Source organism: Hyla sarda, chromosome 9 (genome assembly GCF_029499605.1).
Source record: "Hyla sarda isolate aHylSar1 chromosome 9, aHylSar1.hap1, whole genome shotgun sequence".
Lineage (NCBI taxonomy): Eukaryota > Metazoa > Chordata > Amphibia > Anura > Hylidae > Hyla > Hyla sarda.
This window is the reverse complement of record NC_079197.1, coordinates 139335903-139353010: the sequence shown is the minus strand read 5'-3', so window position 1 is coordinate 139353010 and position 17108 is coordinate 139335903. Positions and strand designations below refer to the sequence as shown.

Sequence of the window (17108 nt, the reverse complement as noted above, 5' to 3'; positions counted from 1 at the left end):
CAGAATAAAGAACACATGTCATTTTTACCATAAATTGTACGGCGTGAAAACGAAACCTTCCAAAATTAGCAAAATTGCGTTTTTCGTTTTAATTTCCCCACAAAAATAGTGTTTTTTGGTTGCGCCATACATTTTATGATATAATAATGAGTTATGTCATTACAAAGGACAACTGGTCGCGCAAAAAGGCCAAAATGGGCTGAGTCCTTAAGGGGTTAATATAAATCACATAAAATTATATTATCCTACCTGTCTTCCAATGTTCCGATCTCTGGCGGCTGCTCTCTTTTCCTGCACACACTCCCAATAATGGTCCCCTGCTTAAAAAAGATTTACCCGAATGTACCCGAATACCGAATATATACGAAAAATTAAACCCACCCGAATACGAATGTATCCGAAAAAAAATCAAACCCAGACACCTGAATACCGAATGTATCCGAAAAAAAATGAAACCTAGACACCCGAATACCGAATGTATCTGAAAATAAAAACTGAAAATATTACTGAACCGAACATTTTATAAAAAACTAAAAAACTAAACGAAAAAAAAAGAAAATTTTTCTTCTGCACATGTCTATCAGTAAGGTGTAAAATAAAATAAAAATGGTCAGGGTTAAATAAAATATTTGGCCTCCTTATATTATAATCATTTCTAAAGACATATTCTTATTAACCCCTTAAGGACTCAGGCCCATTTTGGCCTTAAGGACTCAGACAATTTAATTTTTACGTTTTCATTTTTTCCTCCTCGCCTTCTAAAATCATAACTCTTTTATATTTTCATCCACAGACTAGTATGAGGGCTTGTTTTTTGCGCGACCAGTTGTCCTTTGTAATGACATCACTCATTATATCATAAAATGTATGGCGCAACCAAAAAACACTATTTTTGTGGAAAAATTAAAACGAAAAACGCAATTTTGCTAATTTTGGAAAGTTTTGTTTTCACGCCGTACTATTTATGGTAAAAATGACATGTGTTCTTTATTCTGAGGGTCAATACGATTAAAATGATACCCATTATTATATACTTTTATATTATTGTTGCGCTTAAAAAAAATCACAAACTTTTTAACCAAATTAGTACGTTTATAATCCCTTTATTTTGATGACCTCTAACTTTTTTATTTTTCCGTATAAGTGGCGGTATGGGGGCTACTTTTTTGCGCCATGATCTGTACTTTTTTTTGATACCACATTTGCATATAAAAAACTTTTAATACATTTTTTAAAATTTTTAAAAAAAAAATTATTTAAAAAGGTAGGAATTTTGGAATTTTTTTTTTTTCGTTCACCCCGTTCACCGTACGGGATCATTAAAATTTTATTTTAATAGTTTGGACATTTACGCACGCGGCGATACCAAATATGTCTATAAAAAATGTTTTTTACGCTTTTTGTGGGTAAAATAGGAAAAAACGGACGTTTTACTTTTTTATTGGGGGAGGGGATTTTTCACTTTTTTTTACTTTTACTTTTACATTTTTTTACATTTTTTTTTACACTTGAATAGTCCCCATAGGGGACTATTCATAGCAATACCATGATTGCTAATACTGATCTGTTCTATGTATAGGACATAGAACAGATCAGTATTATCGGTCATCTCCTGCTCTGGTCTACTCGATCACAGACCAGAGCAGGAGACGCCGGGAGCCGCACGGAGGAAGGAGAGGGGACCTCCGTGCGGCGTTATGAATGATCGGATCCCCGCAGCAGCGCTGCGGGCGATCCGATCGTTCATTTAAATCGCGAACTGCCGCAGATGCCGGGATCTGTATTGATCCCGGCACCTGAGGGGTTAATGGCGGACGCCTGAGAGATCGCGGGCGTCGGCCATTGCCGGCGGGTCCCTGGCTGCGATCAGCAGCCGGGATCAGCCGCGCATGACACGGGCATCGCTCCGATGCCCGCGGTTATGCTTAGGACGTAAATGTACGTCCTGGTGCGTTAAGTACCACCTCACCAGGACGTACATTTACGTCCTGCGTCCTTAAGGGGTTAAAGGGGTACTCCAGTACTTTAAAACATATATCCTATTCCCAGAATAGGGCAAAATCATCTGATCACCCTTGATCTCCAGAATGGGACCCCATCTCTCCCTTTGCATGGAGCAGCTTGTTGGCACATGCTCCATGCATTTTATATGGGACCCGAGTACAGCACTTGTGTATCTCTGACGCTCCCATAGAAAATGCATGGAACACATGGTGACAAGTCGCTCCATGAACAAGGAGAGACAGGGCCCCGTTCTGGAGATCCCATGGGGTCACAGAGGTTGGACCCCCTCGATAAAATACTTATCCGCTATCCTTCAACAGTGAATAGACCCTGATGTGCAGCATTTAGTAGAGAGACCTCTTACCTTGTACTTCAGGGTATTTGAGAAGTATTAGAAAGCTATATCTCAACGTCATGGTTGTAGACTCTGTCCCAGCAAAGAACAAATCGACCACCATCCCCAGTAGGTTCCTTTCCTGAAACTCACTTTCTGGATTATTTTTTTCCTGAAAAAATAGTTTTAGCAGAATTTTCCATGTTTATAGTATTTCAATTAATTTTTCTAACTGTAACATGAAAGGCCATTGAAAATGATCAGATCTATGCAGAACAATTTTCCAACACATTCATCCGTACTGTGATCACTGACACCTTAACCTCTTAAGGACCAGGCCATTTTACACCTTAGGACCCGGCCATTTTTTGAACATCTGACCACTGTCACTTTAAACATTAATAACTCTGGAATGCTTTTAGTTATCATTCTGATTCCGAGATTGTTTTTTCATGACATAGTCTACTTTAACAAAGTGGTAAAAAAAATTTGTAACTTGCATCCTTTCTTGGTGAAAAATTTGAAAATTTTATGAAAAATTTGAACATTTAGCATTTTTCTAACTTTGAAGCTCTCTGCTTGCAAGGGAAATGGATATTCTAAATATTTTAAAAAAAAAATTCACATATACAATATGTCTACTTTATGTTTGCGTCATAAAATTGACAAGTTTTTACTTTTGGAAGACACCAGAGGGCTTCAAAGTTCAGCAGCAATTTTCCAATTTTTCACAAAATTTCCAAACTCACTATTTTTCAGGGACCAGTTCAGGTTTGAAGTGGATTTGAAGGGTCTTCATCTTAGAAATACCCCACAAATGACCCCATTATAAAAACTGCACCCCCCAAAGTATACAAAATGATATTCGGTCAGCCTTTTAACCCTTTAGGTGTTTCACAGGAATAGCAGAAAAGTGAAGGAGAAAATTCACAATCTTAATTTTTTACACTCGCATGTTCTTGTAGACCCAATTTTTGAATTTTTGCAAGGGGTAAAAGGAGAAAATGTATACTTATATTTGTAGCCCAATTTCTCTCGAGTAAGCAGACACCTCATATGTCTATGTAAAGTGTTCGGCGGGCGCAGTAGAGGGCTCAGAAGGGAAGGAGTGACAAGGGGATTTTGAAGAGTACGTTTTTCTGAAATGGTTTTTGGGGGGCATGTTGCATTTAGGAAGCCCCTATGGTGCCAGAACAGCAAAAAAAAACACATGCCATACCATTTTGGAAACAAGACCCCTTGAGGAACGTAACAATGAATTAAGTGAGCCTTAATACTCCACATGTGTTTCACGACTATTGCATATGTAAAAAAATAAAATAAAATTTCACTAAAATGTGTGTTTCCCCCCAAATTTCAAATTTTTGCAAGGGTTAATAGCAGAAAATACCCCCCAAAATGTGTAACCCCATCTCTTCTGAGTATGAAGGTACCCCATAAGTTGGCCTGTAGTGCACTACGGGCGAACTACAATGCTCAGAAGAGAAGGAGTCATATTTGGCTTTTTGAGAGCAAATTTTGCTTGGGGGCATGTCCCATTTAGGAAGCCCCTATGGTGCCAGGAGAGCAAAAAAAAACCCACCTGGCATACCATTTTGGAAACTAGACCCCTTGAGGAATGTAACAAGGAATAAAGTGAGCCTTAATATCCCACAGGAGTTTCACGACTTTTGCATACGTAAAAAAAAAGAATTTCACTAAAATGGGTGTTTCCCCCAAAATTTCACATTTTTGCAAGGGTTAATAGCAAAAAATACCCCACAAAATTTGAAACCCCATCTCTTCTGAGTATGGAGGTACCTCATAAGTTAACCTGAAGTGCACTATGGGCGAACTACAATGCTCAGAAGAGAAGGAGTCATATTTGGCTTTTTGAGAGCAAATTTTGCTCGGGGGGCATGTCGCATTTAGGAAGCCCCTATGGTGCCAGAACAGCAAAATAACCCCCACAAGGCATACCATTTTGGAAACTAGACCCCTTGAGGAATGCAACAAGGGGTACAGTGAGCATTTTCCCCCACTGGTGTCTGTCAGATCTTTGGAACAGTGGGCTGTACAACATTTTTAATTTGCACAGCCCACTTTACCAAAGATCTGTCAGACACCAGTGGGGTGTAAATTCTCACTGCACCCCTCATAACATTCCGTGAGGGGTGTAGTTTCCGAAATGGGGTCACATGTGGTTTTTTTTTCTTCTTTTTTGCGTTTGTCCAAACCTCTGCAACAATCAACCACCCCTGTGCAAATCACCTCAAATGTACATGGCACACTCTCCCTTCTGGGCCTTGTTGTGCACCCCCAGAGCACTTTGCGCCCACATATGGGGTATCTCCGTAGTCGGGAGAAATTGCATTTCAAATTTTTGGGGGGCTTTTTTCCCTTTTACCTCTTGTCAAAATGAAAAGTATAGGGCAACACCAGCATGTTAGTGTAAACTATTTATTTTTTTACACTAACATGCTGGTGTAGACCCCAACTTCACATTTTCATAAGGGGTGAAAGGAGAAAATTTGAGGCCTAAATTAGGGATTTGCATAGGGGTGGACATAGGGGTATTCTACGCCAGTGATTCCCAAACAGGGTGCCTCCAGCTGTTGCAAAACTCCCAGCATGCTTGGACAGTCAACGGCTGTCCAGCAAAACTGGGAGTTGTTGTTTTGCAACAGCTGGAGGCTCCATTTTGGAAACAGTGGCGTACCAGACATTTTTCATTTTTATTGGGGAGGGGGGCTGTGTAGGGGTATGTGTATATGTAGTGTTTTTTACTTTTTATTTTATTTTGTGTTAGTGTAGTGTTTTTAGGGTACAGTCACATGGGCGGGTGGTTACAGCGAGTTTCCCGCTGCGAGTTTGAGCTGCCGCGCAAAATTTGCTGCATCGCAAACTTGCAGCCTGATACTCACTGTAAGCCCCTGCCCATGTGAATGTACCCTGTACATTCACAGGGGGGGACCTCCAGCTGTTGCAAAACTACAACTCCCAGCATGCACAGTCTATCAGTGCATGCTGGTAGTTATAGTTTTGCAACAGCTGGAGGCACACGGGTTGGGAAACACTGAGTTAGGAAACAGACAATGTTTCCCAACCAGTGTGCCTCCAGCTGTTGCAAAACCACAACTCCTAAACATTCTCTGCATGCTGGGAGTAGTAGTTCGGCAACATCTTTAGAGCCAGATGTTGCCGAACTACAACTCCCAGCATGCTTGGAGTTGTAGTTTTGCAACATCTGGAGGACTACAGTTTGCAGACCACTAATACAGTGGTTCCCAATCTGTGCCCTTCTAGATGTTGCAAAACTACAACTCCCAGTATGCCAAAACTGTCCAGGCATGCTGGGATTTGTAGTTCTGCAACATCTGAAGGGCCAGATGGTACAGAACTACAACTCCCAGTATTCCTGGACAGTAAGGGCATGCTGAGGATGTGTAGTTTTGCAACATCTGGAAGGGCACAGTGGTCTCCAAACTGTGGACCTCCAGATGTTGCAAAACTGCAACTCCCAGCATGCCCAGACCCCAAGGGCTGTCTGGGCATGCTGGGAGTTGTAGTTTACAGGGTCCCATTACAGCAATGCATGTCGCTTTACGGCGACGTGCATTGCTGTAAAGGGCCCGACCGCGGCTGAAGATCAACTCACCTGTCGCCGCCACCTTCATCGCAGGGATCCGGGTCTTCAGGGACGAGGTAAGTACCGGGGCTGGTCCCCAGCACTCCCCCGTCCCCCGCCGAGTCCTCCGGTCTTCCTCCCGTCCTCTCCGGACTTCCAGGGGCCGGGTGGGAGGAAGTAACTGCCCCCCCCCCCCCCCTGCGATTGGTCGGTTAACTAACCGAAGAATCGCTCCGATACTTCAGCATGGTCCTGGCTGTCTGTGACAGCTGGGATCATGTATAATTACCGGGCGGTCGGGTCCCAGAGACCCGATCAGCCCGGTATCGCCGCAGATTTGCGGCAATTGCCGACATGGGGGGCCTACATGGCCCCCCTCGGCGTTTGCCCTGGATCCCTGCTGAAGGATTTCAGCAGGCATCCAGTTCCGATCTCTGCCCGGCGCGCGGCAGAGACCGGAAAACGCCAGGGCGTATGGATATGCCCTGGGTCCTTAAGGCCCAGGGTGTGATACGCCCTGGGTCCTTAAGAGGTTAAAGGGATACTCCACTGGAAGACATTTTTTTTTTTTTTTATGAACCGGTGCCAGAAAGTTAAACAGATTTGTAAATTACTTCCAATTAAAAATATTAATTCTTCCAGTACTTATCAGCTCCTGTATACTACAGAGGAAATCCTTCTCTTTTTTAATTTCCTTTCTATCTGACCACAGTGCTCTCTGCTGACACCTCTGTCCATGTCAGGAACTGTCCAGAGCAGGAGAGGTTTGCTATGGGGATTTGCTCCTACTCTGGACAGTTCCTAAAATGGACAGAGGTGTCAGCAGAGAGCACTGTGGTCAGACAGAAAGGAAATTAAAAAATAAAAGAGCTTCCTGTGTAGCATATGGCAGCTGATAAGTACTGGAAGGATTACTATTTTTAAATAGAAGTAATTTACAAATCTGTTCAACTTTCTGGCACCAGCTGATTAAAAAAAAAGAAAAAAAAATGTTTTCCAATGGAGTACCCCTTTAAGGCATCAGTCAGTGGTTTCCACAGTTTGCGGACCTTAGTCATGTGATGAAGCCTACCCCATTTTGATGAGGAAGAAATCAATGAGGTCCCGAGGGTAATTCTTATCGAGGGTGTCTTGGTGTGATTTTATCATTTCCTTCACAAATGTTTTTAACTTGACATTGTTTGCTAAGATTTTCTGGTGTGGTCCAGGAAGGCGTCTCATCAAACGGGGGAACATACCGAGAAGCTGAAAAATAGCGCCAATCATCTACAACGTGCTGTAGGTTTTAGAGATGAAGGATTAGAATTCACTCGGCAGAAAAATTCCAGATAGATATTTGGTGTGCAACAGGTGCTGGATTGCTCATATATGTGCTGTCTCCTTTGATGACAATGCATATACTATCCGAAATTTTAATTTCCTCCGCAGAATTTGTGCCATGTGCACAGTGCAGCAGAAACCCATAAAAGCAAAACGGTCATCCTGTAGGGTCAGTGAGTTAAATACGTACCTGCTGCATTGGGCGCAGACGGCGGGCCCGCCGAGTGAATTTGAATATTCATGACCGCTGGGCACATGTGCTCTTTAGGCACAAGCACTCACGTGACCAGCGACCATGAATATTCAAATTCACCCGGTGGGCTCGCCTCCAGCACTCAATTCACCGAAGATAGAAGGGGACCTTCGGAGGGACACCGCGCCAGACTGAAGGTACATATTTAAGTCACTGACCCCGCATTGGTCTCCTGTTCACTCACACTATAACCCAGTGTATTGGGTTTAGTGTGGGTAAACAGGATGACCGTTTTCCATTAAAATCCAAGGGAGGCTGCTGCATCCAGAACATGTAATAATTTTTTTAACCAAATTTCAAACATTGTGTGGTTTATTATTTTTGAGAAGAATGTCTTTGGGTGGTCCACCGTCCTGCATTATAGAGTCTTGTGAACTGTTGGATATGCGCTTGTTCTTATACAAAGGTATTTCTTTAAAACATTTCTAACATTTTGTTGTTTTTTGGAGGGGATTGTGAAGCCATTGTGTACGGGTGCATCAGCCAACTCCAGGCTGTGTCTTTCAGGCAATATATGGGTTGCTGATGCCGCAGAGGTGGGGCCTGGGTCTGGAAATTTCTAATTTTTGGATAGCGGGTGCTACCAATGAGAAATCTTTGACAAAAATGTCATTTATTGTGTAGTTTTTTTGGGGGGGATTGTGAAGCCCTGGTATGTAGTGTACTAGTGCATCAGCCAACTCCACGCTGTGCCATTCAGCCACTAAATGGTCTCCTCTTGCTGCCAACATGTCCACGCTATGTCATTCAGTCACTATATGGTCTCCTGACACTGATGCCACCACCAGGCTCTGTCATTGTGCTGCTGTGCGGCAGTGATTCTAAGAGTGATGCCGGTAATCTGCATGCTATTCTGAATAACAGTATTATTTCACTACCCCAGCACACTCCATATGCATTTTAGGACACAACAAAGTGTTCTATACCCCCTATAGAGGCTGTATGTAGGCTAGAAATAGCCTTTTTTAATATCGATTCACCGCAAACGAATTCGGATCGAAACAAACTTTTCGGGAAAATTCGACGAATCGGCCGAATCAAATTTTTGAAAAGTTCGCTCATCTCTACCCTCCACTCTAAATCCTTTTATTTGCTGATCTTCTCTGACTTTAACCGCCAGGGGTTAGACCACTAGCGCAAAAAGTGGAGGAGATAAGGGGCATCCCTGCCTTGTACCCCGGGTCACTAAAAAACTCTCTGATCTTTTCCCTTCTATACTTTTTCTAGCTTCCGCTCCATTATATAGCATCTTGATCATTTCCATATAATCCTTCTGAAGCCCATATTTTTCCAGTACTCCCCATAGGAACTCCCTCTCCACCCTGTCAAACGCTTTACTTGTGTCAAGTGACAGGATGGAGTGGGTTCCCTCTCTTCCCACCACCGACTGTACTCCGGTAAGGGTCCTGTAGATATTATGCTTGGTCATCCTACCTGGGATAAATCTGCACTGATCTTTATGCACCAGTTCCCCTACCTTTTTTTTCAAACGCAATGCCGGAGCATTCGCCAGGATCTTTACGTCAGTGTTCAATAATGATATTGGACGATATGATTCCATTTCTTTCTTATCTTTATTCGATTTCAACAGTAATATTATTTCTGCTTCTTTCATTTTTTCTTGTAAGGTTCCTGTTTTTAAATAACTATTTATAGTTCTAAGCAGAGCTGGGATAAGGATTCTTCAAAATTTCCTATATATTTCAAACGGGAACCTATACCCGCCGGGACTCGTGTTCCCTTTAATCTTATTTAAAGCTTCTTCTAACTCCCTAAGGGTCATTGGGCCCCCCCCCCCCCCCCCCGTTTCTTTCTCTTGTTGTATTGATAGTCTGGGCATCTTTATATCGTCCAAATATTTAACAATTATTTCTTTGGGGGGTTTAATCTCTGATGTGTATATTTTTTTTTAGTATTTTACAAATTCTTCTCTGATTTCCTCCGGGTCCCTACATACTTTCCCTGTACCACTTTTTATTTCATTAATATGAGATTTGCCTTGTTGATTCTGTATTATGTTCATGAGCCTTTTATTAGGTTTTCCTGACTCCCATAATTTTTGTTGTCCCAAAAATTGTAATTTATTCTTACTTTTTTCTTCTAAATACATATTTAATTTATTTTGATTATCTTTCCATGTTTCTTGCTTCTCTATGTTAGCAGGGTCCATTAGGTATCTTTCTTCTGCTTTTACCACCCCTGATATCAGCCCCTGCTCTTTTTCTCTCAATTCTTTCTTTTTTCTGGAGATGGCCCACATCACTTCTCCCCTCAAAAAGGATTTTGCTGTGTCCCATACCATCTGTTCTGATGTTGTACCCCAATTAAATAGGAAAAAATATGCTCCATATGCTCCTCTATCTTTTTTTTATGTCTATTAATTCCAACCAATAGGGGTTTATTTTTTTCATCCCACTTATTTCTGATATATGCATGTTAATATTCATTTCTATTGGGGTGTGGTCTGAGACACAGCGAGCAAGGTATCTTATTTTTTCGTATCTTAGGGGATCCCTCTTTATTTGCTAGTCCAACAGGGAGGTCCCACTGGGTTATGGGCTCTTACTAAATAAATCTCCAATCCCCTTCAGGAGGGGAAACCCCCCCTTTTCCGGGGAACAATGCCCTAACTTATAACCCAAATAAAATTAAACTTTTATTGTGATTGATTAAAATAACATGGAAAACGTGAAAATCAAATGTAGTGATTTAAAACTATCAGGAAATACAGGGTGTCTTCTAATGATTGCCCACTAGGTGGTGTTACAGTGTAAGTTATGGAGTTCTCTTTTTCCCCTATGCCGGTTCACTACCGTTACATAGTCACTCCACACTTAGACACAGCCTGTATTCCTGTCTAAAAGTGTATAGATGCTCTAACGTTTCGTTTGTGACCAAACTTCTTCAGAGAGCTGCCTAAACTGCGTTCAGCGTTCAGTGTGCTGGCACTATCTTTTATAATCTTACATTTGCGCGTCACTTCCGATGCTCCAGTGATGGATCTTGATCCAATCAGGGTATGGTTGGCGTTCCGTTGTTTCCGGCCGCCAAGGGTGCGCATGCCCATTACTATCATGGTATCCGGCCTCTCTATCTGTCTGCTGCGCCCGTTCCCGAGTTCGCGCCTGCGCCGTATGCAGGCCTCTTCTCCGTGGAACGCAAGCTTCGTCCGTTGAAGCGCAACATCTCTTTTTCATCAATGCGCATGTGCGTACCTTCCTGGATCTCCTCTTCTTAATTCTATATCTACTTCTTCAATATTAGAGCTTATTGCCTTTCTCTTCCATATCATGGATTTGCTAATATTCTAGTTCATCTATTTTTTCTTGTTTTATTATCTTATTATTATTTTTATATATGTATGTATATAATATACCAGATGTTACATATTATGTATGATTAAATTTTTTTATATTATTTTTTTTATATATTATTTTGTTATTATTCATCCATTTTGCTTCTTATTTTGGTGCATGTATATACATATATATATATATCTTATTTATCATCTTGCCCCATACACTGTTCCCTCCCCCTCATCATTTCTAAAGTATCATTTGCTCTGGTGCGGAGTAGATCCCTGGTTGTGTGCATTTATTGTTTGTGCCTTTATCATCCCAGATTTAGTGCGTTTATTATTTTACCAACTATCCTTCTAATTATTGTGTTCATTATTTACTAAACACCTTATGTGTATATAAGAGGTGTGTATATATGGTGTGTTCATTATTAACTTATTCACACGTATAAGTCATTATTTTCTTCTTTATTACCAGGTTTATTTACTCTCACATTCCTACAGCATTTCTCCTCATCCATCCCCGTCCATGGTGAGTATGTGTCCCCTAGTTATTATCATTAATGTATGGGGGGTAGGAGTGTGACATGGTGGAGGGGAGGGGGAAGGGGGGGAGGGGAAAAAAAAGAGAGGGGGGGGGAACCAGGGGAAGAGGAGGGGGGCAGGGTACGTTACTAGTCCATAGCTAGTGTAAGACTTCTTATCTCAGACTGTACTAGAATACGCAACTTGTTTTATTGTAGTCCTCTCCTTTCCATGGGGGACTGTTCTATTTTCGGCAATCTACCCTATTTGTTGCCAGTCTTGCTGTGATTTCCACATTTTCTTAGTTTTGCTCTGTTCCACAGTGTGTATCTATATAGACACAGGCTCTTAATTTTTCTTTCTTTGGTTTATTCAAGAAATGGTGTAAAGGAAAAACCTTTGTTTAAACCTCCAGGGCTTTTGCTCTTTAAACGGTAGATCCATTTAGCTTCTTCTTTAAGTAATAACCGATTTATATCTCCCTTTCTTGGGCCCATTTCATATTTCTCTAAACCCCAAAATTTGATCTCCTCTAGCTTATTTCTGTGTTTGTCTCTCATGTGCCTCGCGATGGGGGTATCGATTCCTGTCCTGATTGTACTGGCATGTTTGCTTATTCGCTTCCTCAGTTCTTGAGTGGTTTTTCCCACATACAATTTAGGGCATGTGCACTTGGCCACGTAGATAACATTACGGGTGCTACAATTTATAAATTTCCTGATGTCATATTTCCTTCCATCCTGTGGGTTAATAAAATCTTTGGTTTTTATCATGAACTTACATGAGGCACAATGCCCACATGGGAAAGATCCTTTTGGGGGGTCTGGTAGCCATGTGCCTGATTTTTGCACTGTTCCTCCTTCCTTATGATGGCTGTGAACGAGGAGATCTCGTAAGTTTTTCCCCCGTCTATAGGTTATGCTTGGTCTTTCCATTAGTATTTCATTCAGATCCGGATCAGATTTCAGAACCCTCCAATATTTGGTCAGGATGGTCCTTATCCTGGGGGCATAGGCATCATACGTGCCTATACATCTGATGGTCGGTTTTGCCGTCGGGACTCTTTTTGGTCCCAACAGGGTGACACGATCACTCTTTTTTGCCCTGTTGAATGCTTTCCTCATACATCTTTTGGGATACCCTCTGGTGACAAATCTCTCCATCAGGGTCCCACTTTCCTTGTGGAAGGTCCCTTCCTCAGAACAATTTCGCCTAGCACGTAGGTATTGACCTACTGGTATGCTGCGTCTCAGGATTTCAGGATGCCAACTTTCCCAATGCAGAAAGCTATTGGTCGAAGTTGGCTTCCTGTATATATCCGTTTGGATCTGTTGATTCTCATCTATGTAGATGGTTAGGTCTAGGAAATTAATACTGCGTCCTCCTACCTCTGCCGTAAATTTCATACCAATACTATTGTTATTTAGTTTCTCCACAAAATCCCCAAACAGATTCCCATCACCGTCCCAAAAAATTAAAACATCATCTATATATCTTCCCCAGAAAAGAATGTGCTCCGTGTATTGTATAAGCGTGTCACTAAAAACAATCGTGCTCTCCCACCACCCCAAAAACAAATTTGCAAAAGACGGTGCACAAGCTGTCCCCATGGCGGTGCCCCTCACCTGCCGGTAGAGGGCACCGCCAAAGAGAAAATAATTGTGAGTTAGGATAAAGTCCAGGAGTGTCAGAACAAATTGATTGTGCTTGTTAAAGTGTATACTCCGTGTGGAAAGAAAAGTGTATACCGCAATGATCCCTAGGTCATGTGCTATATTGCTGTAGAGACTCTCTACATCAAGACTCATTAACAAAGTGTTGTTATTCACCATTAAATCATTTATTTTCAGAACCGTGTCCTTAGTGTCCTTTAAATGTGAAGGAAGGGAAGATACAAAAGGAGTAAGTATTTTATCAACATATAAACTTATTTTTTCCGTTAGGTTATTGTTCCCAGAAACTATCGGACGGCCTTTAATTGGGTTGGTTGATTTATGTGTTTTTGGTAAGGCGTAGAACGTCGCTATTGTAGGATGGGTGTTAATCAGATAAGTGTGTTCGTCCTCTGAGACCAGTTGTTCCTCTTTTGCTAGGTCGAGCAAAGCCCGTAGCTCTCCCAGGTAGGGGGCTGTCGGATCCCTATCAAGGGGTTCATAGGTACCCCTGTCTTCCAGAAGGCTTTGGGCCATGTGAACATAGTCCTTTTTATCCATAAGGACGATGTTCCCGCCCTTGTCTGAGGGCTTAATTACTAGATCCTCGTTTTCCTTTATTTTCCTCAGGGCATTCTGTTCTGATCGTGTCAAGTTGGAGTGGATCGTGCTTCTATTCGGTTTGATGGATTTAATCTCTTCTGTGACCAAGTTCACAAACATCTCTATGTTGGAATATTGATTAAATGTGGGTGTTATTTTAGACCTTGGTTTGAGGTCTGTAAATGGTGCTTTCATGATCACCTCATCACCCTCGTTTTCTGAAAGAAGATCATATAGGGCTTCCAGGGCTGCTGATTCCCTGCTGCTTGAGCTAGTACCCTCACTATTATGTTCCTTATGCCATTTGTGTAGCGCTAACTTGCGCGCAAAGAGGTTTATGTCCTTCACCCACCCAAATTCATCGAATCTGGGTGTAGGTGTGAAGGACAAACCCCTTAATAGGAGGGTGCTTTCAGCTTCTTGCAACTGGTAGGATGATAGGTTTATAATTTGCATGTCTTTTACTCGTGTATTCTCCTTGGGGTTTATATCCATATTTAGATCTTGTTCCCTTATCGTTCTACCTGCGGGATGCCTATAGTCCATCCAGTTTGCAGATGCCCCGCATGAGCTGGTACTATTTAGATTCTCTAGAGTAGGCGGGGAGGTGGGGGGGGGGGGGAGACTGAATGTCGTCATGGTGGGCTGTGGAGCCCCCCCTGTTGTATCCAACCCCGTCTGGCCAGCTTGGCCTTGTGCCAACCCTAAAAAAGAAGAAGATGAGGGTACTTGAGGTTGTTATTTTAATCAATCACAATAAAAGTTAAATTTTATTTGGGTTATAAGTTAGGGCATTGTTCCCCGGAAAAGGGGGGGATTCCCCTCCTGAAGGGGATTGGAGATTTATCTCTTTATTTGCTAGGCACATGTCTATTCTTGATAGTGTTTGACATGTTTTGTTCCAACAGGAGTAAATTCTTTTTGCTGGATTTTTAACTCTCCACATATCTATTAATCCCACCTTGTCAGGGTGGGGGGGGGACACGGGTAGTGGATCCTCTGTGTCAGAGAGGCGATGGAGTGGGCCGTACCAGGGGAACGGAATCGAAGGGATTACTGGTTTTCACCAGAGCCCACCGCAAAGCGGGATGGACTTGCTGCGGCAGGTAATCCCCAGGTTGTTCCACCCGGTAGCTCCACCCGGTAGCGACTCAACCTCTCTGGCAGCTGGGACAGGCGCGGGACACAAGGACAAGGCAAAGGCAAGGTCAGACGTAGCAGAAGGTCAGGGCAGGTGGCAACGGTTTGTAGTCAGGGGCAACAGCAAAGGGTCTGGATACACAGGCAATAGGCTCACAAGAAACGCATTCACTGGCACAAGGCAACAAGATCCGGCGAGGACAGGAAGGAGTAGTGGGTTTTTAAGTGTAGGAGTGATTAGGAACTGATTGGGCCAGACACTAATTAATGGTGCACTGGCCCTTTAAATCTGAGAGACCCGGCGCGCCCTAGAGAGCGGGACCGCGCGCGCCGGGACTGAGCAGACGGAGGACGGGATGCGACCCGCGGGCAGGCACGTCCCGCCGTGCGGATCGCATCCCCGCCGGAGGGTTCAGAGCAGCATTCCTGGTCAGCGAGTCTGACTGGGGTGCTGCGAAGAGGAGCCGAACACGGCGAGCGCTCCGGGGGAGGAGAGGGACCCGGAGCGCTCTGCAATATTGTACCCCCCCTTACGTCTCCCCCTCTTTTTGGAACCAAGGAATTTGTGAATAAGCTCCTTGTCCAAAATATTGGCCTCAGGCTCCCAGGACCTCTCTTCAGGACAACAATTTTCCCAGTCAATTAGAAAAAATTGCAGCATCACACCGCCACGCACCCAGTAATCACCACTACTGCTATCTGCCTCCAAAGACACTACCTCTTTTTTCACCCCCACAGCCGGCTACCCGCTATCTCCCCCCGACTTCAAGGGAAACTAAGTCACCGACCTGGGGGATTTCTCCACGGTCAACGCCTCCCTGGCTGAGTCTTTTTTTGTCCTTCCCCCGGCCCTGAACTGCAACACCACACCGCTCCAGGTGAAGGCCGTACAAGCGGGGATCATCAACCAGTACCTGGAGAAAGTCACACTGGCCCTGCCACTGCAAGCATCACTACAAACCAGAACACAAAAAAGAAAAGAAAGAGAGGATGAAGAGGAGGAAAAAGAAACAAACACTTCCAGTAAAAGACTCTGAACCACCTACTCCATCCTCCACCCACCTGGACACAGTAAAAATCTTCAATCTGTCCAGCAAAACTCTCACTAAACACAATGAGAGTGTCCTCCAGAAAGGTCTGTCTTTTTGCCCATCAGCCAGACCAAATGACTTTACCCTGTTCCTGGACCTCAATGCCTACATCAGGAAATTAACTCTTAAAAGACATTTCAACCTACCCAGTCACTACACGAAAGAGACACCTTCAGCTGCACAGACAATGGTACCTGCCACACCGATTGATCCTCCACCACATCACAGTGGACTCAAACCCAAGTCCCTGTTCTTTCCAGCTCATCATAAAGGCAACTTCCTCGACACCTTTTTTTTTTTTTTTTAAATATGTTTTATTGAAGACTAAACAAACATCAGCCAAATCGCCTCACAAAACAAAATGGTACAAAGTGGAGTACACAAATAAAAAGGCACTGAGAACATGTACAAGTAGACAGAATGTAAACGACAGAATACCATAAAAAATCCGTCAGTAATCAGTGCAGTGAGGACATAAACTGAGGAAAACTGAGAACAGCCAGTTGGGAAACCTTAACACAAAGAGAGGGTAAACGAGAAGAACGAAAAAGGGGGATGGTATGTAGTATAAAGTTGGCAAAATAATATTAAAGAGAGGCCGTTGTGTAGAACTCAGCAGATACCGCCATATCCAGTCACGAGTGCTAAGCATAGTATTCCTACTGTTAAAGCAGACCCATGCGTCCATAGAGAGGAGGGAGTACATACATCCGGCAAAACAGCGCAACATACATAAAACAAAGGGGTACATACAACCACATTTAGAAATGAAAGGACAGTCATGACCCTAAATCTCTTCAGGGGGATGTAGAGTAGGAACACTGAGTCAATGGTGAGGAGCACCAGGGACCCCCCACAGAAAGAAATTTACCAGGGCATTTTTTATTCTTGTAAACAATATGGGAGAAGGGTATCATAGCATTAACCCAGGCTTTCCACTGAGACAGGGAAGGCGGGCCGGGGTCCATCCATTTGAGGGCAATCGCCTTCCTAGCAAAAAATAAGGATTCTCGCAGTAAAGTGCGCACATAATGTGGCCACACTTCCTCATCCAGAACTCCAAATAAGCAAATCAGAGGATCACACCCCGGGGGAGGTTGGACAATTGTGGCAAGAAGTCCAAGGACATCCTGCCAGAAGGATCTTATATCAGGACAAGCCCAAATAAGATGCCAAAAATCAGCTCTAGCCGCACCACATCGATGGCAGGCGTCCGAGTCAGAGCGACTCATTCTAAGTAATCGAATGGGGGTGATGTAACTATAATGTATAATATTTAAT

General features: G+C 43.1%; 1 pseudogene; it reads right to left on the bottom strand.

The window, feature by feature from the left end:
- Positions 1 to 10594, bottom strand: part of LOC130291924 (cytochrome P450 2C31-like) — a 21175-nt pseudogene extending 10581 nt beyond the window's left edge.
- Positions 10595 to 17108: the final 6514 nt, after the last annotated feature.